Source organism: Sorex fumeus, unplaced genomic scaffold (genome assembly GCF_029834395.1).
Source record: "Sorex fumeus unplaced genomic scaffold, SorFum_2.1 ptg000044l, whole genome shotgun sequence".
Classification (NCBI taxonomy): Eukaryota; Metazoa; Chordata; class Mammalia; order Eulipotyphla; family Soricidae; genus Sorex; species Sorex fumeus.
In genome coordinates, this window is record NW_026606101.1 from 64,360,098 (window position 1) to 64,387,285 (window position 27,188).

At 51.1% G+C, this 27,188-nt stretch overlaps 1 pseudogene; it reads left to right on the forward strand.

Moving 5' to 3' along the window:
* Window positions 1-2,719: 2,719 nt before the first annotated feature.
* On the forward strand, window positions 2,720-22,702 carry LOC130030681 (importin-5-like; annotated as a pseudogene).
* Window positions 22,703-27,188: the final 4,486 nt, after the last annotated feature.

The window sequence follows — 27,188 nt, forward strand, 5'->3', positions numbered from 1 at the left end:
CTGAGAGTTGGGTCCCATTAATCCAGCCCACAAAATGTCCTCTCAGACTCAGGAGACATTTCAGTGGGATAAAAATCAGCAATAGCCCAATTTAATGTCAAGACTGAAGACAGCAAACAGAATCTGAGTGCTTTCTGTCAGATGTCTTATCTCTTTGTAAGCTGTCACAGTGTCAAAAGTTGAATGGGAGAATAAGTTTAAAGAGAGAGTTCTTGGAACCAGAGCAATAGTATAGTGGGTAGGATGTTTGCCTTGCGCGCACCCAATCTGGGTTCAAATCTCAGCATCCCATATGGTCCCCTGAGCACCGCCAGGAGTAATTTCTGAGTGCAGAGCCAGGAGTATAATCCCTGAGCATTGCTGGGTGTGGCTCCCAAACCAAAATAAATCATAATAAATAAACCCAAAATCCCTATTGCAGAGCCCTTCTGAATTGCTAAGTTCCTCTCTATCCGTGGCTGTTGGCCCCACGTTTCTTTCTCTTTACCGATGACCATCACTCCAGGTGGCTGTACGACACCTGCCCCAGAAATGAAAACTCTCTGATGGGTTTGGCTGGGTGGCCAAAGAGCCTGTTTCTTCCACACTCTGTGCTGCACACTGTGGGAAGGACAGCTGGCCAGAGTGGCCGCAGTTGGGCTTGGGAATGTGCCAGCAGAACAGGTAAGGTTAGTGTATGGCCCAGCCGGCGAGAGAGGTGAGACAGGCCAAGTCAAGCCTGGGGTGACAGGAGGAGCCGAGAAGGGATGGTAGCTTCGACTGCACTCCAGGCTGAGTGTGGGAACTGGTCCACAAGTAGCCTGGGCTCTCTGGAGTGCTAGGTGTAGCATGTGCTTGGCACGGGCGTGTTTGTCTGGGGGGGAGGGGGCGCAGGGGACATGCCCCAGGGCTGGGCAGGAAGGAGAGGGTGTGTGTGCTTTCCTACCTGCGGAGAACAGAGTGCGCCCTGCGTGTGTACGTGAGGCCGGGCACTGTGCCTGTGTGTGAGTGTGGCTCGTTGGGTGTGGCAGACTGACGGTTGATTCTGTGCAGGACAGGCCCTTATGGAAGTGGCCCTTTGCCTTGGGCAGCTCTGGGGCCTTTGTGCGGACCAGGGAGAGGTCAGCCACTTACCACCTGGCTGGCAGGGCTATAATGAGAGCCTTGAGAGGGCCTGCTGCATCCAGGGGACAGAGCCACCCGGGAAGGACCCAGGGAAGTCAGGGATGAGGAAGTCCCAAAGGTTTCTCTGGGTTCCCAGTGGACTTTGTTCCTGTGGCCTCTCTGTTGTCCCTTGGCCAGGGAGGGGGGTAGTTTCACTTTTCTTCCAGCTTATTTTCACTTTCACACTCCCCTGTTTAAGCACTGAAACAGTGGGGCTGCAGTGGCCTGGGGCCTTGTTGGTCATCCTGGGTGGAGACAGTGGCCTCAGCACTGGCTTGGGCATGTACCAATGAGGTGACCAACCAGTCCCACCAACCTGAAAAGAAAGTTGTGGCTTCCTAGACCACATCAAATGCAACCAGCTCCACGAGGGGCATACCACGGATCCAGGTGGGGGAAGGTGGCCTGAAACAGCTGTGACGCTGTGGAGTGCTAGGGGTCAACTAGAGGATGGCCATTGGTAGTTAGTCAGGAGGTCCCCCAGCCAAGCTCTCACTCCTTACACTGCACTTAGCCAGAGCCACTTTCTTGGGCCTTCAGGACCATGTACCCCTCATAGTTCCCTCATAGGTTCCAGGATTTGGGTTTATTAGACGGCCCTGATAATGACACTGCTACGAGACCCAAGCTGTGTCTAGTTACTCTGCAGACAAGGATTGATAGGGCAGGGCAGAAGGGAGTTTTATTTAAATGCAAGCAACCTGAGGGGATGGCAGATTTCTTGTCCCGCCCCAAACCATCAGGATGGGGTTAATGATTTATACCATTTACAATGGTTGGGAAGTTAGCGGAAAATTATGGGGCATGAATGAGCAGGAAGAAGGGGTCTACAAAGCTTCAAGAATCTTTTTAGAGGGCCCTTATTCTCCCCCTGTTACTAAATCCAAAGTTCAGGTGTCACCACTTGAAGGCCAATTGTTTGAGAGACAGGATTGAAGTGAGAAAAAGGAGTTTGTTCAAGAGCTAGATGCCTGAGAAATAGCTGGACTCAAGTCCAAAATACTTCTTCCTCTCAGACAGTGATTAGGGGGTTTCACTGGGCTGTCTAGGAGAGTAAGACAGGAGAAATTTACGGCTGTGGGCAGAGTTTGAGGCCACTGCGCCTGTGATTAACGCTTCTCCTTGGGCATGAAGAGCCCTGGGTGTTTTCCCAGGGGGGCTCTTATTTTCTCCCCAGCTCCACCTCTAACTGGACCTGGTTCAACATCAAACACACGGAGCATAAAAAAAAAGTCTCAGGGTTGAAGGGCAGAGCAAAACCCAAGGGGAAAGAGTTTATAGGAAATACTTGTTATAGGAAATGTTTGTTCACGAACCCCTCCACCCGTAATGGCACCTGGTACTTCACACACCCATTTCATGAGGCATCTCATGGGGAATGGGCAATGCTGAGGGAGTGTGACTCTGAGAAATGCACTTGTGGGAACAGAATGAAGTCAGCAATGATTGCACACTTACAACGCTAAAAAGGGTTTGGGAGCACTTGTCTCACCCAGACCCCAAATGCCACCCCCATGTGATGCTCACAACAGTCTGTGGAAAGGATCCCATCATGCCCATCTGTTTGAGGACCGGCATGGCGGCCCAAAGTCCCACAGCAGGTCAGTGCTAGGCCAACTACAAACCACACTGCCAGAAGCCCAGGGATGCCAGGAGGATGCTTTGCCCAGATGACATCTTGTTTTTCTCCTGTAGACCGGCCCTTTTCCCAAGCCTCTCTCCCCTACTTTGATCCATCCCTCTTACATCCTCTTTCTCTGCTACTCCCTCTGGTTCTTCCCCAAGAGAAGATCTTTCGGTGCAAGTGTCAGTGGATTCAGCCAGTGTGGATCCACTCTGAAACAAGGCACTCAGCACACTGGCCATGCTCCCTGGCTCTTCCTCAGTCAGCAGCCGTCCTGGGGAAGACAGCCTGTGGCACTTGGCCAGTGGTGCTCAGTCATTATAGGTCAATACAGGTGCTGAATTCGGTGGGAGGGTAGGGGAGTAGGAGGACATTCACCTCACCATAGATTTTTCAGTGTGGTTTCAGCTGTCGTTATTGGAAATTCTTTGCTGGACATACTTTTCCAACTTCATAAAATTCATCTAGAGTGCAAAATTGTACTTAAGCCATATCCAAGTCATGGAAACAACCCAGATGCTCAACTATGGATCAAGAAGTTGTGGTGTATCTACACAATGGAATACTTCACAGTTGTAAGAAATAACAAAATCATACAATCTGCTGTGACATGGTTGGAACTAGAGGATATCATGCTGAGTGAAATCAATCAGAAGGAGAGGGACCGATACAGAATGATCTCTCTCATATGTGGGACTTAAAGATATGGAGCAAGGTAACAACAAAGGGCCAGTACAACACAATGAGAGAGAACTGATCCACAAAACTGAGCTTGGGGTGGGGGTGGAGAGGGAGACAGGTGGGTACACTGATGAGGGGTGTGGTGTTGGAATTATGGACCCAGGAAATCATCATTAATGGTATTATACATCACAGCACCCAAATCAACATAAAGGAAAAAGTTAAAAATATTTAAAAAATTAAAAATAAAATAAAAAGTTACTTAGGAGCCCAGATAAATAGTACGGGGAGTCAGGCACTTGTTTTGTAGGAAGCCAACCCCAGTTCAGTCCCTGATACCACATACAGTCCCCCACATATGAATCAGCTCCAGGAGTGGTCCCTGAGCACACAGACAGGCATAGTCCCTGACCACTGCTAGGTATGGCCCACAAACTCCTCAAAAAATTGTTTATGGGACAAGTCTGGCAGTGCTTGGGGCTTAGTCCTGTGCTCAGAGGTCACTCCTGAAAGGGAGGTCTTGGGGAGCCATATGTGGCACTGGGGATCCATCTAGGTCAGCCATGTGCAAGGCAAATGCTCTACCCCCTATACTATCTCTCGACTACCACTACCAATTCTAACTTTTATTTATTTTTTAATTTTTAATTTTTTTTTTTTTTTTGCTATTCGATATGCCAAACACAGTAACAACAAAGTCTCCAATGGAGACATTACTGGGCCCGCTTGAGCAAATCGACGAACAACGGGAGGGCCTTGCTTTTTGGGTCACATCCAGTGATGCACAGGGGTTACTCCTGGCTCTGTACTCAGGAATTACTCCTGTCAGTGCTCATGGGACCAAACGGGATGCTGGGAATCAAACCCCGGTAGACCGTGTGCAAGACAAACGCCCTACCCACTGTACTATCACTCCAGCCCCCAATTCTAACTTTTAAATTTAAAATATTTAACAATTGGGGTCTGAGTAGGTAGGGCATTTGCCTTGTACCCGGCCAATCTTGGTTCAATCCCCAGCATCCCGTATGGTTTCCTGAGCACCACCAGGAATAATTCCTGAGTGCAGAGCCAGGAGTACCCTCTGAGCATAGCACGGTGTGGCCCCAAATATTTAAAAATAAAATTAACAATATAGAAATCTGTCTAAATTCCCGGGACATCATTCTGAATTCCAACTGGCTCAGATAGTCCAAGTAGGAGGTATGACTAGCCACTGTGTGGCTGCCACGGGGAACTCCCAGAACATCTTTTTAAGATGCATTCCTGTGCGCTCATGTGGCACACCCACGGCGACAAGGAAATTCCCTGGCAGAAGGTGCCGCTGAACTCAGGCTTCGTGGCAAAGACGTAGGCTGGCTCTGGACCCTGTGGCTGGCTCTGCCCAGGACCCTCTGGGGCCTGCCGCGTGCGGCCCAGGTCATCCCCTTGGTCATCTCCCTCTCTGGCAGGACAAGAGACGGGGTTTCTCCGGTCACTCTGAGCCCATCCCACCCCAAACACGGGCTGTTATTCCTTTCTCCGGACTGTGTGGAAAAGCCCATTTGGGCCGGATCCTCTGCACAAATAGACGAGAGGTCACAGCCAATTGTTCAGCGTCTGTCCAAGAACAGTCAGACTGGTAGAGCAGAGTGAAGGAAGGAGCAAAACTCCGAAACTCTTCCTCGAAAAGACTTGATCAGGGCGATCTCACACCCAGAACTGAAGGGCCACAGGCAGGCGAGAGTGCCCAGAATCTGAAGGCCTGGGGCCAGCGGCAGGGTGGTGAGCTTCCGGGCTGCTCTCCTGGACCCGGGAGATTGACCTTTCCTCTCCTTCTGCTTGGAGGCGGCGGGGAGCCAGGCTGAGGGACTGGAATTCAGACCCTTTACCCAGAGGAGTCAGGGTGTGTCCTGGGGCGTCCAGGCCACAGGGAAGGGAGGGGCAAAGGGAGGGGGCCTCTGTTTCCTGTCAGGATGCAGTCAAATGGGGAGATGCTTCTCCTCAAGCAAGTGTTGCGGCTTCGTGGTGACAGGCCAGTGCGACGCGCTAGTGGGCCCGAGTTTTAGCCTGTCCGTGGGTGGCCTTGTTTTGCTGAGGAGATACTTTTGCTTATTCCCCCACCCCACCCCCTTACTCTGCAGAAGATGTGAGACTCTCTACCATGGTGTGACAGGACGTGTCACAAATACTTCCCCTGGGAGGGTGAATTCTTTCAACACTTTGGCCGGCTGTGTGGGGCTCACAGCCTGGAGTTTGACTCTGTATTGCTGACTGGGGCAGATTAAAGGGTCCTGCGGCCCCGGAGGGACCGTGCCTGTCTAAATGAGCAGAGGAGGGTTTGGGGGTAAGAGAGATGACCCCTGGCAGGCAAGAGGTCACATGGGATGCTGGCACTGGGTGATGCCAGGGGCACAGAAACCCCATACCCAACACTTAGGAGGGAGAGGTGTGCTTTATACCACTGCTCAGGGGGCTGTTTTAGAACTTGGGGTTCACCGGTCTATAAAACAAACACGGATCCCTGACCTAAGGGAGTTTACTTGTGATAAGTAAACTATGGCACATTAGGAAGTGCTAAGTGCTTCAGAGAAGGGAGATGGGGCAGGTTGGGCTGATGAGGAATTCCTGGAATGGGGGAGGCAGGGTGCAAGATTGACCAGGGCAGGCAGGAGAGGTCTCAGCAGAAGGAGGCCTCCTGGCTGCTTTTGTTCAAAACCTTTCAGCCCAAAGATGAGAACTGAGGGAAGTTCAACCATGTAGATATCTCTGGGGAAACCAGAACTGGCAGTGAAAGCATGTGCAAAGTTCCTGAGGTAGGGGCATCTTGGGGCAGGACAGAAAGGGGCCCTGTGGTTGGGACTGGGGGGAGGAGGGAAGCGGAAGGCGAGAGTGTCGTAAGTCCACCCTGTCATAGGTGCCCACTGATGTGGGGTCCTCATTTTCTTTCCAAGAGCAGGGGGCTCTGGCTGAAGGCAGGTGGGGCACAGCACAACTTTCATCCTACAGCGTTGCAAAGCTGCTGTGTTGGGAACAGATGCTGGCTAAGAGGCCTTAGAACCAGCCCCGTGGCTGGAACAAGATGCTGCCAGGGCCAGATCCCGCTGCTGCGGCTGCTATTCTTCCTCCTTCCTCCCCTTCCCCTCCTCTCTCTCCCCTGCCTCTCTCCTCTCCTCTCTCCCCTTCCCCTTCCTCCCCTTCAGAAAGTCTGTGCGTGGAGGGTGATTGAGTCCCACTCCTGGTGTTCCCACAGAGCAGCTCTGAGGCTAGAAAATGGGGCAAAACAGGGTTAACAACGTGCCTGTCACAAGCTGTCCAAGGACCACCTACGGCAGCTGGCACTGAGCAAGCCACAGACCTGGCCACCTCAGCTTGCGTCAGGCCTCTCCGGACCCCAGAAACCTGCTTCAGACTGGGGCTCTGAGTCCTCGACCCCCTGACCTGCAGCAGAGGTGGAGACAGGAGAGCAGAAGCACCTCAACACCCCTGGCCCTGAGTGGGGGAGGATTTGGGGACGGATGTGGCCCCCCTGTGAGGTCCCAAGCCAGAGCTGCAGTCAGAAGGCTGAGTCCCTTAGGCCCAGAGACCCCAGGATGGGTTTCATCTTTCAGACTGTGATTGGGCCCTAGATTAGGAATCCAGTGACCCGGGTCTCTGTGTAACCTGAAACATGGTTTCACCCTGTGACTCAGTTTCTCAGCATGTCACATACAAGCGCTGGTTAACATCAGTGTTTCTTTCCAGCATTCTGCTGTTTTCTGGACCCGCAGACAAGCTGACATGGTGGTGGAGTTGTGGCTTTACTCCTCCCTGCGGGGCTTGGCCCTGGGTCCTGGCACCTGCCGCTGCCCAGCTAGTCTCTGAATGTAGGTGAAGTCATTTCTGCAGCATGGCCGCACTCTGGGCTGAGCTGGAATGAAGCAGTGCTGGGTAAACCTGGTCCATACATGCAGCCTTGGCTCCCTGAGGTGGCTGCTGAGCCTCCAGGAGACAGCGGGGATGACCTGGTGGGTGCTCCAGCTGAGCCAACAGCGGGGACGGCACTTGCTGAGGGCCTCGCGGAAGTCCCTGACCACCTGCTTTTGATGAAGCAGGCAAGCACTCAAGGGCACAGAAAGTGAACGATAGAGGCAGACCGATGTCCACACATCCCCACTAGCCATCTCCAGTCAGGCATTGCAGATGCCCATCACCTGCCAATGCTTCCTGGCACTCCTGTGGCCTCTCTCTCCACACAGGCACCCTCGGGGGCAGCGTGTCACAACTGCATGTGTCCAAAGGAAGGATAGCAAGACTGGCTAATAGGGTGAGTCTGGGGGTGGGCCCCAGCAGGACACTCCTCCAGCTGTCTGCAGGTCCCCGTGGCAGAGGATTGGTGAGGCAGGAGTGTCTGGGAGGAGCTTGTGGAGTGGAGCACAGAGGATCTCTCTGGCTCGGGGGGCTGCCCGCAGCCTTTTCTCTGGGGAGGGCAGCTTTCAGGGGTGCCTGTGTCAAGGATCCGGCTTCCCTGCACCGGGGCCTTCCGAGAACAGAGCTGAGTGGGTCCGTCTGGGTGGGGCCGGCCTTCACTGGCCATTGGTCAGAGCCCACTGGATATTCATTGGACGCCCAGGCTGGGAGGGGAAAGAAGACGCGGCCCCCAACATAGCGTTGCTTGGCCCTGAGTCACACGCACTGGGATCGCCATCCTTGACTGCAGCTGGATGCCAGTGTCCCGACGGTGGGCCATGTCCACTGCCCCTGCCCCTCGCCTCCAGGCTGTGACTCTGCAGAGAAGGAAAGGGCAGAATCGCTCTTGCTGCAGCCACACCCTTCAAAAACACTTGGCCCTCAGCTGACTTCAGGGAACCCCTCTGTTACAGCTCAGTCACCCCTGCGACGGACGAGGAAAGGGGAGAAACAGGGAGAAGGTGCGGAGCAAGGAGACAAGACACCTCTTTGTCTCTCCCCAGGTGCTCCTGGCTGACATTTGGAAAGTCTGGAAGCTTCTAGCAACCTCCCCGCCCGCTCTGGAGTTGGCAGAGCACCCGTTTGGAAGGCAGGAGGATGAGGGGCGGGGGGTGGGGGAGCGTACTGTTCCCTCTGTCCCAGTCCTCACCCTTCCGGCCCCTTCACTTCCCTCCTGGGCAGGCCAGTGCCTTGGCCCCCCTGCCCCAACACCCCACCAGATGCAACCAGGAGGTTTCCTGCAGGCATTCCAGGCCTCAGGCTTCAAGGGCCCTCCTGGAGCTGTGCTGACCCTGGCTGCGGGGGTCTTCCTCTCCTTGTTGGAGGGGATGCTGGGGAGCGCGGTGGGGGCCCCTCTGGGAACCTCCTGAGGGGCTGCCTGGCGCCACACCACGCCCACCCTTGGCTCGGTGGGGCTCTGACACAGGAAAGAAGGAGCCTTCGCCCCTGGCCTCGCAGGAGGCAGAGGTCAGCACATTCCAGGGCCCGGCCTTTCCGCCTCACTCAGAACTCAGCAGACAATCCAGCTGGGCTGGGCCTGGGCACGGGGCGGAGACTGGCGGCCTCCCTCTGAGGAGCAGCCTCCCGGCCTGGGCTATCAGGGGCCACACCTCCTCAGGGGGACTGCTGGGCTGCAGGCACTGGCCACTCCCAGAGCTGCCCCCCACCCCCACAGGTGGCTCAGGTCCTGTGCCCGCTGGACACCACCTCCAGGGTTTCTCCAGGGTCTCTCCTGCTGCTTCTTAGGCCAGTAGGCCCAGCTCGCCCCTCCCTCCCTGAGGAGCCTCCGTGGCCCCGGGCGTGGCTGTCCCTTGGTTCCGTGCCCTGCATCTTTCTGCGTGGCTCATGACCCAAACCACAGGAGGCCTGGCATGGGCTGCGTCTGTGCCCGCCAGGCACAGGGAGAGGGCCAACTGTCTTTCCTGGGCAAATTGAAGGTTCTAGCAGGATGTGGGTAGCCTCCTAGAAGGTACTGCCCCACCCTGGGTGAATGGCCTGAAGGAGGCCATCGAGGACAGAGCAGGGAGCAGTGTGGACTCCTTGCTGAGAGGACTAGCCTGGGTGGGCTGCAGGGGTAGATTAGGGGCCAGCTGGCTCCACGGGGGTCTGCCTACAGATTTGCGGGGAGCCAAGCAGGGGATTCCCCAGAAGGCTTCAGGCTGGGCTCTTATGCCCACCACTCCTGCCCCTGGTCCCACCCGAGCCTCCTTTCGGGGAAAGGGCAGAGGAGCTGTGACACTGAGAAGCTGTAGAACTGGGGCTCTCTGTCCCCTGGGGACACAGTGAGCGCCCTGGAGAGGCATCAGACAAGGTCTGAAGATGTTATACAGCCCGACCCTGCAGTGCCTGGTCCTATGTGCTCTCTCCAGCACGGGGGCACAGGGGCACGGGGGCATGTGGGTGGGGGTGCCAGCGGGTCACTTATCCAGAGTGCCATGGTCCTGGAGAAGAGCGGCAGGAGCAGGGGTCTTCTGAACAGTCAGAGCCTCAGGGAGGGGCATCCACTGGACCCAGCTTAGGGAGCCCTGGGGGCCTTTGGGAGGCGGTAGGGTTAGGTGGTGGGCAGCTCCCTCTGCATCCCCGGGTCAGTGAGTCCTTGGGGCCCACCAAGCTGCCCCACAGAGCCATTGTTGGAGTACGAGAGGACCACCTTTCTGTCCACTCCCTGCTGAAGGCCCCTGCTCACTGTGCACACAGCCTTGAACCCCTCCGCACCCCCAGCACTCGCTCTTCAGGGAAGGTGGCTGATTAGGGGGGCAGGGACCCGGCCCACACATTCACTGCTGCCCTGCAGTCACTGGGGGACACAGCACCCACTGAGTAACCTGCCTCACATCGGAATCCAAGTCGTGTTCCCAGAGAACGTGGAGTGCAGGGAGTGAGGTGGGGAGGGGTGGTTAGGGTCACTGCATGGAGGCCCCGGGAAATCTCCTGCGGAGACTCAGAGGACCCATCTGTGATATGCTGGAGGGGGACCTGAGAATCTCAAAGGTTTCTTGACCTCCAGATCCGACATGTGCAGAGTGTCACTTAAGAATGAGATCCCCCAAAGCTTTCATGATTGAGTTTCAGTCAATGATCGAACACCCATTCCTCCAACGGTGTACTGTTTCCACCACCAATGACCCCAGTCTCACTCCTGCCGCCCCCACCCAACCCCACCACCTGCCTCTCTGGAAGACAATTTCCTTCTCTCTCTCTCTCTCTCTCTCTCTCTCTCTCTCTCTCTCTCTCTCTCTCTCTCTCTCTCCTTTGGGGCATTCGGGTTTGCAAGAGGGTGAAGAAGAAAGTGGTTCAGCTGCCCTGTGCTGGGCACCACTCCAGGAGAACTTTCTGAAGCTGAGAATGACTCCAGAAGCCAAGGATGCGGCCAGCAGGTAGGCCTGTGCCATTGTTAGGATTGTTTTGCGGGTGCCCACTGCCATTCCCATGGGTGTGGGAACATAGCCCTGCCCACTGAGTCCGGGCTTCCCCCAGCAGCCTGAGTCTGTCTCTCCAAGCCGTATTCATGCAAGGAAAGCAAATTGATTCCAGGGAAGACAGTTTTCTCGGGACCAATGGAGCCAGCTGTTGTTTCTGCAGAGTGGCATGGCGGCACCCCATCACATGGGAAGTCCAGTGTCTGGGAGCCAGGAGGGTTGTTCTCCATTCCTCCATCCTTCCATCCCAACACTGCCTTCTCCGTTCCAACCAGCAGCACTTCCGCCTGGGATTCTCCCCCTTGGACTTGCTCCCGGGAATTTCTGGAAGCATCCAATGGTGCAAACAGATTGTTTTCATTATGATCATTCTGGGCTTAACCTCCTGGCCCGTCCTCGTCAAGATTCCTGGGCTCTCTCCTAGTACTGCATGGGGCAGAAGGCGTCGTCCTTCTGCTCAGCCCTAAGCCAGTCTATTTTTCTCCTCTCCAACTCTCAATTCTGTCCACCAATGAGAGGTCCTGCTTCTCTGCGCACCCAGCCCGCCTCCTCCAGGCTATGTCTGATGAAGACCCGGGATCTCCCTGCCCACGGTACCACCACCAAACCCTGGCCTCTCTCCAGGCATTTCCTAACAGAACCCACATTTCTGAACCTGACCCCCTTAGGGCTTGAGGGATCTGCCAACACTGGCTCCGAATGCTCCAAATATGAAGATTTTCCTAGTCTTTAAAATTCTACTGAAAACAACACACCCACACACATGAGCTACACACAAATTTTAGTACCAACACATTGGCTTGACTGCTGCTATGAAACTTGTGTGTGTGTGTGTGTGTGTGCGCGCATGCAGACTATTTGAAATTTGTATCAACTTAAAAGAAGTCCTAAGAGTGTCCTTCCCATTGCATTAAAAATACGCATACACACCACAATTACAAGTACCGCCCAGTGTAAAACAGGAGTTACTTGATATTGTGCAATTAGAATAGATGGCGTTGTTCTCAGCTGGGTCGATTGTCACCCCAAGGGACCCTGGACAATAACCAGGGACATTTTCACAAGCAAGGGAGAACAAGTAGTACTGGAATACAGTGGACTGAGGCTGTGGACGCTGCATGCTTACAGCCCCCAGGAGGCCTTCACTACCTCATACCAGTGTTAGTGGTGCCAAGGGGAGGGACCGTGACCTATGAGAAGGCCTCAATGCCTAGGTTGGCATGACCTAAATGGTTTTAGTGACCTTTGATTTCAAGTAATCATGTTGCTCATAGCTGCCACATTATTCCATCAGTTGGCTTACTCTGCAGCAGGGGGGCAGCCAATCAGGTTATCCTTAATGAGCACTGTTGACCTGGGGCTCCAGGTAAGAATCTTTCCCAATAATTTGTCGCTAAGACAGACTGTTACTTCATTTTTCCTAATAGCTGCATAATGTTCCATTGTGTAGATGTATCATAGTTTCTTTATCTACTCATCTGTTCTCAGGCACTTGAGTTGTTTCCAGATTCTGGCTATAGTGAATAGCGCTGCAATGAACATAAGAGTGGCTTTTCTGTAGGTGTTTTGGGCCTCCAGGATATATTCCCAGGAGTGGCATTGCTGGGTCATAAGGGAGCTCGATCTCCAGTTTTTGAGGAATATGCACATTGTTTTCTAGAAAGGCTGGACCAATCAGCATTCCTACCAACAGTGAAGGAGAGTTTCTTTCTCTCCCCATCCATGCCAGTACTGAGTGTTCTTTCTGCTGTGCCAGTCTCTGTGGCATGGGATAATATCTCATTGTAATCTCCATATTGCATCTCCATATTAGTGATGTAGAGCACTTTTTCATGTGCCTTTTGGCCATTTTTATGTCTTCTTTGAAGAAGCTTCTGTTTATCTCTTCTCTCCGTTTTTGATGGTGTCGTCATCTAGGGGAGTCACCAGTGGCGTGAATAGGTGCTGAGTGAAAAGTAGCACTTTCTTCATTGTCTTCCAGGGGTCAATACATCTTGTCCCTTCTCTGCTGTCCACTGCCAGTGTGCAGCACCTTCCAGCACACCCGGGAAGTCCCAAGCTTCCATTCAGAGGTGATGGGCTCAGGTGGGCAAGCGTCCACAGGGACAGTGCCAGGGTGAGTCTTCATCCTCCCCTTTTATCTTCAAAGGCTCCTGCCAGTATCCCACATGCCACCTGCAGGGCCTCCACCTGGCCGGCTTCAGGGCTCAGAGTCACCTTGGACAGACTCTACAGCTCCGGAATGTTTCCAGTTGCTGTTCCTAGGCACAGTAGCCGGCATGGGGTGGGGACCTCAGCAGCACTCCCCCGTCTGGAGCCTCCCGGGGATGGGGGGCACATGTCTGTGAGCACACAGCATTCCTGTCCTTCAGCTCCAAGTCCCCACAGCACAGGTCAGGCCAAGAACCCCCCAGCAGTGTACCCCAGTTGACCTCCCTGAAGTCTACCACGAGCCCTTGCAGGGGAGAATTCTAAAAGGTCTGAGCCTCCAAGGCAAAGCTGTGAGCCCAGCCACGGAGGCTCCAAGCAGAGGTTACTTCTGTCCTCTTGCCCATTCAGGGAACACCGCCAGGCAATGCCTGGGCCTGGAACTTTGGCACTGTCGGGCTCAGAGCTCCCACCAGGCAGCGGCTGGGTCTCCTCATCCCAGAATTCCCCGAGTGGGCTTTCAGTACTGGGGGGCATGGGCACGCCCCAGCCAAGGCCAAGGGCAGCTGTCTCTGTGGGGCCCCATACACTCAGCCTGCATGACCTCCGTGTGTCCCCTGGTCCCGGCAGGCTGAGATTCCCTCGGCTGCTAGATGTGGGCACAATAACACCCTCCTCTCTTGGCAGCTGGAAGCGTAAGACAGACAAGTCTGTGCTGGGCGCTGAGATCAGGCAGACAGCACCCCCAAAGCGCTAAGCCACTGCCCTCAGATGATCCCTCAGAGCCCAGCAGCCTGTGAGGAAGGGGTGCGGACGGGGCCCCAGGGTGCAGTACACAGTGTAAGTAAGTGGGTATAGAGATGGTCACGCAGACAGGAAAGACGCTGGCAACCCGAAGGACCGCCTTCACAATTATATGTTTCTGGCCTTTTCACTGTACACATTTCATTTGCAGCTGGTTGGTGTGTTCCAAGTGAGTAATTGGCTTTGTGAGATTCCCCTCCTCAGGCTGCCTCTATTTCGCAGACTGTGTGAGGAGACAGGCCTTGGATGCGGTGACCCATAAGCCTTCCTCTCCATCGGGGCCATCTAAATGCTTGCCCCCAGGGGCCCGTGGGCTGTGGCCGGTGTACAGACAGGCTCCTGCTGTGAGGCTAGCGAACCTGTGTGGGCTGGAGCCCCGGTGGGTCAGGCCGGGCTCTTGAGTGGTTCTGTAAGAGAATCGGGACCCGGAAGAGGAGGTGCCCCTTTCCCCTCCCCCACCTCCCGCCCCAGCACATTTCGGCTGTTCCTGGTGATACCAGGAAAGGCCTGGGGCTCAGTGCGCCTCTGCCCAGGGTCGGGAGGGTTTATTCACATCATATGGTGCTTCCCTGGATGCTGCCACACTCCAACCTTCCCCCCGGAGCAACGAGTACTGCGCATTTGAAATGTCAGGAGATGGCAAGCTGGGTGGTCAGCTCAGGCAGATGCAGGAGTGAGCAAGAGGCCACGCCTTCCCAGGGACAGAGTGCCCCCACGAGACAGAGGCTCCAGGTTTTTGAAGAGCCTTGTGAAGATGAAGATCTAAACTCAGAGGCAGTGAGCAGCAGGGGGTGTGTGACTCACTCACCTTACAAATCCATGGGGCAGGAGAGCCCGAGGGACCGAGGCTGGCTGGTCTCTTGGCAGGAAGGAGGAAGAAAGCACGGCACCCCCAGGAGGCTGAGCTGGGAGGGTTGGAGGTGGGGTGAAAGATCCCAGAAGTCCCCTCCACGCTCTCCTCAGAGTGGCCTGTTTCTTAGTTCTCTTGAGGAGTTTGGAAATCTATGGAAGTATATTTTTCTTTCAAGAAAATCTTGAAATAACTGGAGCTCAGTAGCATATCTTCCTCTGAAGGCTGGTGTACAAACGGCCACCACAGAGAGACAGAGAGACAGAGAGAGAAAGTGCCTGCCCTGGTGAAAAAAAAATTTTTTTTAATTTAAAAAAACTAAACATCATTGTCAACTGAAACAAGCTTATTGTGCCTGCTGGTTAAAAAGAAAGAAAGAAAGAAGAAAAGAAAAAACACAAGAATTCTCATGGGTTTGGTGAATATGAAGCAGTAGTTTACCGCCTGAGTTGGGATACCTCAACACAGCATCATGGGGCTGGCATCCATTGCCCTACAATTGAGGCTCCAGGATAACTAGCAGGCTCACTCTACATATAGCACTGATCAATAAAATACCCCAGGACAGTTGATGGAAAGGGGCTAAAGAACTTGTAGAAATATGACTCCCAGTTAGAGACGAGGAGGAGGCCCAGCTCTCAGTCCCCCGGTGGTTCCGCCTTTCAAGACAGGGCCCAGTGTTCACCTCAGAATGTTTCTCACCCTGTGAGAGAGTCACTCCACATTTGGCTCTGATGTGACCCTTTGTGAACAAGGCGGTGGAGCCGGCCCAATCCCTAGCACATGCCCTGGCAGCTGTCACCCCACACAGGTCTTCCCAACCAGCCCACTCTGCCTGGCCCAAAAGAGGATCCAGGGACAAGCGAACTTTAGATATAAATGTGGAAAAGTATGTGGTAAACAAGGCAAGTTGTTCCACCTCATTCCTGGTCACTTCGGTTCTACAGAGGTTGCTTCCTCCACTCGGGTGCCTGAGGACAGGGAGGGCAACTGAGGCTGTGGCAAGAATAAGTAATGATTTCTCCCTCATGGCTGTCTATCAGCTTCAGACAGAACCAGGGGCCCTTCGCTCATTATCTTATCACTCATGTGTCATGCCTACTTTCCCTCCAAGCCCCAGAGAGGTTAAGTGGTTTGTCCAGAGTCACCCAGCCAGTAAAGGGGACACATGCAAGTCTAACCCAAGTGACCACATCTAAGCCAGTCACCCCCCATGTGTCTTCCAAAGTTTCCTCTAGAAACCCTAAAATTTCTTAAAAGCTTGTATTCCCTCAAAATTAAATTCTATAGTATTTCATCATGTCTAAATAGACATATGCAGTAGTACGTTATACGTATCAAACAACGGTCACATTGCTCTTTAAAACATAGACAAAGAAGGGAGCGCCAAATGGCACCACGCCGCGAAAGAGAATTGGTGGCCTTTCGCAAAATTGTATAAACATTAACCTCAGCAGTTTTGTTTCTAGGAATCTGCTCCAAAGGCATGCTTGCAAAAAAATTATAAGATGACATAAGGCTATTCACTGTAGCACTGTTTATAAAAGCAAGACTGGAAATACACATTTCCAGCCAGTGGGGCCTGAGTAATTAAAGCAAAGCATGTAACCACAGTGGAGTGCTACAGAACTATAAAAGGAGAATGACTCTATAAGCACAGAGAGCATATTAAATGAAAAGGGAAAGGTGTAACTGTAGGATTATGGTTACACAAGATGGCCTCATATATAAGGACCGGAGGGATATAAGTACACATTTTATATCTGCCTCTATTTCTTTTTTTTCCCTTTCTTATAATGTTCAGACGAGATCGGGCGCGTTTGAAAATGGAGGACAGTGCTACAGTGCAGGGCTATCTCATACATGGAATATAAACAAAGCAAGGGAACAACAGATGGCCAAAGTCATTGGAACTGGAGATTGTGTCTATAGCACTGACCTTATGTGGGAGAGGGTTATGGCTTTGAGGGCCCTTGGGACACAGGTGGAGAAGCATTTTCTCTGGTGATGGGTATGCTGTTGGAATGATATGAGCATGAAATATATAATTAACTGTATTGTAAATCCCAGTAGCACTGCACTGTCCTCCCATCGTTCATCAATTTGCTCAAGTGGGCACCAATAACATCTCATAACAAATTGTGAGACTTGTTACTGTTTTTGGCATATCAAATACCTCACAGGTAGCTTTGCTAGGCTTTTCTGTATGGGTGAGATACTCTGAGTAGCTTGCCAGGCTCTCTGAGAGGGGTGGAGGAATCAAACCCGGGTCAGCCGCGTGTAAGGCAAACGCCCTACCTGCTGTGCTGTTGCTCCAACCTGTAAATCCCAGTACTTCAATAAATACGGTAAAAAGTAATTCACTAAAAATAGTAATAAATTTTTTAAATAAGAAATAACAATATAGGGGGTATGGTGCCGCCAGCAGGTCAATCTCTACCTGTGAGGTGAGTGCATCAGCATCCTGATGGCGCCTTCAGACTTCCACATACCCCAAAATTGCTGCTGTGTCTTTGGCCAGACCCCAAAAACTTGGGGCAAAGTTTAGCAAGAAAGTAAACGGCCAAAAGTTAGGTATGTGGGAAACACACCCACAAACCACCTCAGCTCAGTTATATAATTGGAGGCATGGCCTATCTGGTTCCTGATTGAACTGCTTAATGGCCATGATCCCAGAGACTCAGAAACAAATCTCAAAACCCAGAGACTTTTGGCAGAAATGCGTCCTGTTCCTGCAGTAGGTTACCGGTGCTGGGCCAACCCAGGTGGGAATAGGTTTCGTGCCTTGGCCTGTTTCCCCTGGCGGCCCAGTGGCCGCCATCCTTCAGAGGCCACTGGACAGTCAGGTTTGGGCCCCCAGTGACAGGACACGCAGGGCCTCATGGGATGGGGGTGGAGCCTGTCCTGTCCTCCCCACCCCAACGAGACCCCAAGTCATTGCCCACAAACGGCCTCTCTGGCTCCTGATCAAGCTGCTTAATGGTCTTGATCCTAGAGACTCAGAAACAAATCTCAAAACCCAGTGGCTTTTGGCAAAATGTGTCCGGACCCCACAGTATGTTACCGTCGCTGGGCCACCCCAGGGAGGAAAGGGTGTTGTCACTCCACCTGCTCCCCCTTGGCGGCTCAGTGGCCGTCATCCTCCAGAGGCCATTGGACAGTCAGGCTTTGGCCTTCAGTGACAAAACTTCTTGGGCCTCACGGGATGGGGGGGGAGCCAGGCCTGTCCTCCCCACCCCAACAAGACCCCAAGTCATTGCCCACAAATGGCCTCTCTGGCTCCTGATCAAGCTGTTTAATGGCCTTGATCCCAGAGACTCAAAAACAAATCTTGAAACCCAGTGGCTTTTGGCAGAAATGCTTCCGGACCCTGCAATAGGTTATTGTCACCAGGCCACCCCGGGGGGAAAGGGTGTTGTCCCTCTGCCTGCTCCCCCCTGGCGGCTCAGTGGCCATCATCCTCCAGAGACCATTGGACAGTCAGGTCTGGGCCCTCAGTGATGAAACTTGTTGGGCCTCACGGGATGAGGGTGGAGCCAGACCTGTCCTCCCCACCGCAACTAGACCCCAAGTCATGGCCCACGAATGGCCTCTCTGGCTCCTGATCAAGCAGTTCAATGGCCATGATTCCAGAGACTCAGGAGCAAATCTCGAAACCCAGTGGCTTTTGGCAGAAATCCCTCCAGATTTAGGTAAAAGGTAAAGGTAAAGGCCCTCGCGTTGATCGTCGATTTGCTCGAGCGGGGCCCAGTAACGTCTCCATTGGAGACTTTGTTGTTACTGTGTCTGGCATATCGAATACTCTTGGTAGCTTGCCGGGCTCTCGGAGAGGGGCGGAGGAATCGAACTCGGGTTGGCCATGTTGGCCGCTTGTAAGGCGAACGCCCTACCCACTGTGCTATCGCTCCAGCCCTCCAGATTTAAGTGTTAAAATTTTGGATTTCAAAATCACATGGCCCTACTGCAGCCAGGCGACATCATATGTTATTCATAACCAGCAATAGAACACAAATTGTCTGCTGTTGCCTTTTCAGCAGGTCTGAGTGTTGGGGTAAAAATCTCAAATAATAATAGTGGTTCTGATGTCAAAATATTGGATGTGATCAAAGTAGAGAGAGTAATGTGGAAATCATCTGCCCCACAGGTAGGGGGAGGGTTTGGGATGGGGGTATACTGGGGTTTTTGGTGGTGAAGAATGGGCACTGGTGAAGGTACAGGTGTTTCATTGTATGACCGAGACCTAGAACCGAAAGCTTTGTAACTGCTCTCATGGTGATTCAATAAATAAAATTATAAAAAATGGGAAAAAAAAGAAATAACAATATATATTTGTGACCAGAGTGATTGTAAAGCAGGCAGGGCGCTTGCCTTGCTCATAGCTGACTTGGGTTCTGTCTTCAGCATCCCAAATGGCCCCCCAAACCTGCCAGGAGTGATCCCTGAGCATAGAGCCAGAAGTCATTCCTGAGCACCACTGGGTGTGGTTCCCTCCAAAAGGATTCATGTGTGTATCACTAAATGTCCAGAGAGCTTACAAATAAATTAAAATGAATCAAATAGAAAATTGCCCAGGACTGATAAAAACTTCAGATCTAACTACCAGTCGCATGAAACCTGGGAGCAGAGACTATTAGTGATAGTGAGAGGGTGCAGTCAAATTCAGAACCCAGGAAACCCTCAGAACAGACAACTTGGCTCCTTCAGTCAGTCCATGAACAGCCCTCGCCCCTCTTGCTCACTCTTGGTGCAGCAGCAGTGACCGCTGTGGAGCAGAAACAGTCCTACCTGCTCCTGGGAAACCTTCTCAGCCCTGATGATACGGTCCGGAAACAGGCAGAGGAAGCTTCTGAGTATCTCCCCAGCCCGTCAAAAATCACATTCCCCTTACATGCCATGAGAAATACAACAGCTGCTGAGATTCACAGACAGTCGTAGATATCTTTTGTCCTCTGTGTTTGATGAAGTTTATCCACCTCTTCCTTCCGATGTTCAGGTTGCCATCCAAGAGTGAACTACTGAAGATTATTCAAATGGAAACACATTAAAAAAATAGTTGTGGTAATCCTGCTGAGTTGGGCAGAAATTTTACAGATGAGGATGGCAACCACCAATGGCCTGAAAGTTTGAAACCCCGTTTTTGATTCAGTCAACTCCCAAAATAGGAGGCTTCAGGGAACTATTCTCCACATCTTCTGACACTTTCCTGGGATTTCTGGGAATCAATCACGGCACGATTTAGAGGTCAAGTGGATGCTAGGTCACTGCATGCAAGAACATCCACTGATTTGGATCAGAACTATCCATTATCTGTTCAAGACACAACTGCTTTTATATTTGCAAGTAAGCAAAATGTTTCCCTGTTCAAACATTTGGCAGGCCCGTTACCTAGATTCTTACAGACTATAAGGGACTTGTGCTCCCAGAATTGGCAATTCAACCCTAACATCCCTTGTTGAGATTATAGATACTGTTCCAAAGCATTCGCATCCTCATGTAGGAGCTACTTCACTTCGGATAAAGTGTGATGGAGATTCTAGCCTCAGTAATAAGCAGTACTGTCTCACCCTTGAAAAAATTGTGACCCTCTCAGAAACTGCAACTGTTACGTTAAAAACTTTCAATATTACTGCATAGACTACTTTAAATGTTAGCATTGATTTTGAAGAGAGGGATGTTGGACAAACTAGAAGCTGATGATTTTGACACCAATGCCTTTTGGAGATGAGACTGTTTTAAGCAAAATGTCTTGTGGACTTGGTGGAAAGCTGGTTCTGCCCATTATCAAGGAATACATCATGTAAAAGCTTCAGAATCCTGGCTGAAAATTCTGAATGTACAGGATTAGTGGCCTTACTTCTACTGGTGAAGGATGCCACCAGCAGACTGAAGAAATTCTGTGTGACACAGTAAATTTAGTCTGATTCTTCAGGTCCTCATCCAGGAATAAGGTATGCAACCTACAATCTGTAGGACAAATAGCTGTATATTTTATATGTTTTCCAAAAGAACTTTTTTGAGAAGCTGATTACAGCTCTACTGCAGAGCATGGAAGACAAAGGCAATCAGCAAGTATAGGCACATGCTGTCGACACCTCATCAACTTCCTCAGGACTGCCCCAGCCCCAGCTGATCCCATATCTAGATAATCCGGTGAAACACATTTATTCAATCATGGTCCTTAAATTCCAGGAGTTGATTCACAAAGACACCAAATTCGTTCTGGAACAAGTTATGAAATCACTCTCATTAGCTGCAGATACTTCATATATTCACTACACATCACTGAAAATGCAGTTCAAAACAAACTCAGACTTCTCAGACCAAAAAAAAAAAAACAACTATTGAAAGCAACAGACTCATCAGTCTGGCTGTTAGGAAGGAAATAGTCATGCAAGACACATCAGATATGATGCAGTCATTGTTGAAGAGCCAGACAGATTATAATGACACAGAGCTTGTCAGGAACTTTATATCTCTTATACACTCCGTGCGTGCAAGATTTTTGGGAAAGAATTTCAGCAACACCTGCCAGTGCTTATGAGGCCTTTAATGAAGACCATATCCATGAAGCCTGGAATTGCCTTTTTGGATACCCAAGACATAGAGAAAATGAGTGATGACGATGCTTGGGAATTTGTGAAGCTTGGAGGTCAACAACATTTTGGTATTAAAACTGTGGGACTGAAAGAAAAAGCAACAGCTTGCCAGGAGCTGGTTTGCTATGTTAAGCAACAAAAGGAAGACTTTGTGGAATACACCTGTGTTGGACTGATGGTTCCTTTACGTAAAGTTCATTTCCATGATGGTGTTCAAATATTGGCAGACAAATCCACGCCTCTTCTTCTGGAATGTGCCAGAGTCCATAGGCCTGAGTTTCTCGCACAAATGTGGCATTTTATGTCTGATGTCATCATCAAGGCCATTGGCACAGAATCAGACTCAGATGTTCTCTTAGAAATAATATATTTCCCTCCCCAAAGCGCATTGAAGTAATGGTAAATGGTTGCCTTGACAATGAACATTCTGAAAAAGTGGGGAATATATTGAAAGCCAAACCAGAAGGATCTTTTTAAAAAAATCAAGAATTGAGTGTTTCATTGTATGACCGAGACTTAAACCCAAAAGCTTTGTAACTGCTCTCATGGTGATTCAATAAATAAAATTATAAAAAATGAGGATAAAAAGTAAGGTGGAGTTCATGCACAATTCAATCAGCCTAATCAGCGGCTGAATAAATAGCAATACTCCTACTTAAAAAAAAAATCAAGAATTTCAGCAAGTTAAAGGACAAGATGAAGATTCTGATGAATGGGCGGGAGAGTCACTACAAGATGAGGAAGATAACGATGCTTATATTTGCACCAAAGTGTCAGACATTTTACATTCTGTGTTCAGTAGCTAAGGGGAAGGGAAAATTATTTGACCAGCTGCTTCCATTGTTAATCTAATTTATACCGTGGCAAGACAGACAATGGAGGTTGTGCATCTTTTGTGATGTCACTGAGCACTGTAGGCCTTCATTTAAATATGTGGAAGTTCTCTTAAAGCCAGCACTCCCAGGTGCGTGCAACAATGGCCTGACAGCCAGGCAGGCAAGCCACAGCCCTGGATCATGTCACAGTAGAGAGCTGAAAACTACCGTTCTATTTGCACAGAAGCACTTCCTCTTCAATCTACTGATTCGAAGACCAATGAAAATGTCAGTGACACAGAAGTGACAAAGAAAACTGTCTCAGTGGCAGGGGAAATTAATGGAGTTTAAGTTCAACAGTGAACGTTGGCATGATCCTCTGCGCTGGTTGTCTTGACTTTCATTGTATGTAGATGAAGAGGCTGCTAATCCTTTTGGCTCTCTGTACAACCTTATTGAAAATCGGCCAACTCTGGGCACCAACAATACCAATTTGCTCTAAGCATTTTGGTAGAATTACAGAAGGAGAAATGCACGTGGTCATTAAACATGAATATTCTTCTGTGAAATGCCTGGCTAATGTGGTTTGCCAGGTCCAGCCTTCTGGAGGGTTGTGGACTGACCACATAGCACAGCTCCTTCTTGGGCCGCAGGTTGCCACCCAGGAGCTCCTGAACTCTGCTGAAGGGATTTCGTAGCACCATCCGAAAATGAACTTCAACCATTTACCCTTTGGTTTACGTTGCTTTGTTTTGTTTGTGAGCAAGGGAGAATGGTAGTGTTGTGTGTGGGCCGTTCCTCTGCACAGCCACAGCAGCGGAAGCACAGCACTGGGTTTCCCACTGGTGTGGAAGTAGACTGCTAGCTTGCCACTTGAAGAACTGCCCCAGGATTCCTATAGTGGGCAACAGTAGGTAGCATGAGAGTAGTCTTCTCTGTGGCGGGTGGGGAGGGTGGGCCAGGCTTAGCAGTGCTCAGGTATTACTTCCAGCTCTACACTCAGGAATCACTCCTGGCAGGCTCGAGGGACCATGTGGGATGCAGGGGTCTGAACCGAGGTAAGCTGCATGAAAGAGAAGCGCCCTAGTCTCTATACTAACTCTCCAGCCTCTTGAGAATACTTTTTCTATTGAGATAACCCACTTCTGTGAAGGTAAATCAATTTCACTTTTCTCATTAGACATAAGGAAAATTTGATCCCTGAGCCAGGAGAAAGACCTGAGCACTGCCAGATGTGAAAGAAGAAGGGAGGGAGCAGGAGAGGGGGATGGAGGGAGCGGGGTGGGGAGGGGGAGAGAATGGAAGGGAGGGAGGAAGGAAGGAGTGGGTGTAAAAATTCAAATAATTAAATGATGAGAAAAAAGACAGATCAGGAGCCAGAGAGATTATCAATCGAATGCAGTCCATATGTGAACTCTGGATCTTGATTTAAATAAGTCCACTAAATAGGCACTAAAGATGGATGTGGCATTTTGTATTTGATGCCGTCATCAAGGCCATGACACAGAACCAGACTCAGATAGCCTTGAAGATGATGGAATATTTGATGGGTTTAGAAATGATTGTTAACTTTTAGGTGTTAAAGTAGCATGTGGTCAGGTTTTTGAAGTATCTTCACTTCGTAGAGATGAAATATTCAGACAAAGTGATATGAGCCTGGAATTTGCTTTAATCAAGTGGCCAAAGGCAGGGAAAGAAGTGGGCATGGGTGTTAAAGAAAACAGATCGATGTGTGTTAATCATTAATGGGCATATGGTATTTTGTTGTACTCTTTGCCTTTTTTTGATTGAAAGTTTCCACAGTAAAAAAAAAGTTTAAGCATTTAAACATGTTTAAGCAAGACGGCACCACTATTCCTGGACTTCATAAATAATGCAACTAATGAAATTTGAAATACATAATAAGTGGGTATTTGACAGAATTCAAACAGCATATCAAATCTGAGACAACGAAATTGACACTATTGAAATGAAACTGACATTCAGGCAGCTGTGGGCGCTCCAGGTGACCCACACTTAGGTATGGATGACTTGGTGCTCCAAGCCCATACCTAAGTAGAAAACTGCTTTTCATTTGCTTCCAGAAATTCTTAGCAGAAAGAGAAGCTAGCCACTCCAATCATGTGAATAGCACCTGAGTTTTGGGTATGAAAGAACTGAGTGGCTTGAAGCCCACTGGGCAGGAAGAAGGGGACCCCGGAGTTTGCTGCCAGAGACTGTCCACTGCTTCCCCTCAGCCTGCCAGAGCCCACCGTCCCCTCCTTCCCACGCCATGCCTGTCAGATGCCCGCTGGCCTGGCTCTGGAGACCTGCCCCCTTTCCTCCCCACCATCTCTATCTGCTTCTCTCCAGCCCAAGTATCTGGGGAGTGGGGACCAGGAATCAGTGTATGGGGTCCCCAACTATTCTTGATGAGCAGAACTATAAACTCTGCTCCCAGTACCCCAGCTCCTGCACAGGAAATCTGTTGGCAAACAGAGAAACAGGCCATATAGAAGGCATGGGGGGGCTCCACCAGCACCCCTGGGCCAGTCAGCAGAGAGAGGACATCACCTCAGCAGCCTCCAAGGGAGAGTGTGTGGAACACAAGTAAGGTTCAGCCCACATGGACGCTGATGCCTGGTTCCACCTCCCGAGGGCCCATAGGAGCATCAGGCTCCCATAGATGCGCCTCTGGGAGTTCAGTTACCCCAGTACACCTGGGTTAGAGTCACTTGGAGTCCCTCATGAACCCTGTCTCTGTTCCACCTGCCTCCCTTGGCCATTCCTTGAGGGCAGAGCAGGCCTGTGTGCTGGAAGTCAGACCCCAGGAAAGGCTAGACAAGAAGCTGGACCCCTGATTGGCTCACCAGGCATATCCCAGCCAGCTCTGCTGAGCTCCACTTCCCACGCGGCCCTAAAAACGGCACGCATGCCCACACACAGTGTACACTATCTCGCAGGAGGGCCTGTCACTCATGTCCCCATCAGCTCCTTGGCTAGTGAGAGAGCCAGGCCTGCCTCTGTGTCCTGCTTACTAGCCTTGGCTCTGAGGCTGCCCAAGGTTGTACAGAGCCAAGCCCAGAGGGCTGCCAGGGAACGTGTTCAAGAGGCTGAGATTCCCCAGGGGGCAGAGGCTGGCTGGGGCCAGGAATCCGTTTTCCCAAGACACGCTCAGCTTCTGTCCAGATGCCTGAGAAGCAAAGGCTTCAGGCATTCCTAGACTGTCCAGATGGGTCATTGTCAACCTTCCAGCAAATGTGGACTCTCCTGGTGGGGGCCAAGAGAGCAGGAAGAAGGGCCTGAGTTCTGATATGTCTTGCTGAAGGCCAGAACCAAAAGGACCCCCTCTGTATCTCTCTTTGCTCCTCACCAGGAGTGGACACGATGCCTACTCCCAGGGCAGCTGTAGAAACTGAGAGTTGGGCCTATGGTGCACCCAGATGCCGTTAGTGACTCACACCAAGTGGCCAGATGATATGGGGACAGGTGTTCAAAGAGTGGGTGGCAGGACGCGGTTCATGAGAAGTGTTGGACAGGAGGGGCCGAGAGATAGTACAGCAGGTAGGGCATTTGCCTTGCATGCTGCAGACCTGGGTTCAATCCCTGATATCCCATCTGGTCCCCTGAGCACCACCAAGAGTAATTCCTGTCTGTAGAGCCAGAAGTAATCCCTGAGCATCACCAGGTGTGATCCAAAAGGTAAAAAAAAATAATAATAAAATAAGTATCACAGTCCTCCCGTTGTTCATCGATTTGCTTGAGCAGTTACTCATTTGCCCAGTAACGTCTCCATCATGAGACTTGTTGTTACTGTGTTTGGCATATTGAATACGTCACAGGTAGCTTGCCAGGCTCTGCCGTGCGGGCGAGATACTCACGGTAGCTTGCCGGGCTCTTCAAGAGGGGCGGAGGAATCGAACTCGGGTCGGCCATGTTGGCCACTTGTAAGGCAAACGTCCTACCACTGTGCTATCGCTCCAGCATTTGCCTTGCATGCTACAGACCTGGGTTCAATCCCTAATATCCCAGCAGGTCCCCCGAGCACCACCAGGAGAGCCAGGAGTAACCCCTGAGCATTGCCGGGTGTGACCGAAAAAGCAAATTAATTAATTAATTAATTAATTAAATAAAAAATAAATGCTGTACAGGAAATCATCAGGAGTTCCTTGCCTGAAGTTATGGGTAACAACCTCTGTAACTTTACTCCCGAGCATCCAGGCTGTGCTTCTCTGGCTGAACAGGAGCCTCCTTCCGAGTTTCTGCTGCTCCCTTACTTGGTCCACTGAGCATCTACAATGTCCATCTTCCCACTCAGATATTGAGGGCTGTGGAGTAAGGCTGAGGTCCTGTGTCGCTGGCACCCAGCATAGGTGCCAGGCAGCTTCTCCACCCAAGCATGCAGTGAGAACAGCCAAGGCCCAGACAGACCTTTGCTCCAAGGGGCACAAGTGACCCTGTTTCCCCTCAAAGCCAAGGAGGCTGTCACTGGGCTTTTCTAAGCCTAGGACCATCTAGACATGATCCACCATGGCTGCTGGAGGGCCGGCCTCAGCCCCACTCACCGGATGGCCTTGAGAGTTTCATCCCCACTGCCCTTTGAAACTGGCCCTGTTATCTCAGGGAGAAAACAGAAGTTTGGAATGGCAAGAGTTCACTTACCAGAAGGCAAGGCAAACCCTGCTGTGAAGGGGGCAGCTGTCCAGGCCTGCATCCGACACCTCCACAGCCTCCTGGCCTAGCAGCTGTGTTTCTGGAGGTCACTTCCTGGACCATCCTGGGAGGGAGAGGGGGACTTTCACGGAACCCCTTGAGCATAAGTCAGAGGATCCTACAGGACCTCTACTGGATTCCCCCCATGAAATGGGAGCCTCTGGGCATTTGCATGGAGAGGTACCTGCTGATTTCCTGTAACAGCATCTGTCTGGCAGGCAGTTGAGACTAGACTGAAGTGGAACTTGTCCGCGCACAAGGTTCATCATCATAAGAAAACAAAACAAAAGGCCACCAAATGGGTATAATTCTATAGTCACCCTTGATAGATTCACTCTCCACTCCTTATAGAGCTGAAAAATTTATCAAAGGGTTAGAGAACTGCCCAAGCCTGTAAGTAATAAAGTCAAAACTCGGACCCACAGGCTTTTTCAGGCTCCGAAGCCTCTGAGATTTTCTCCAACTAGAGATAATGTGCATGGAGGGCTCGTG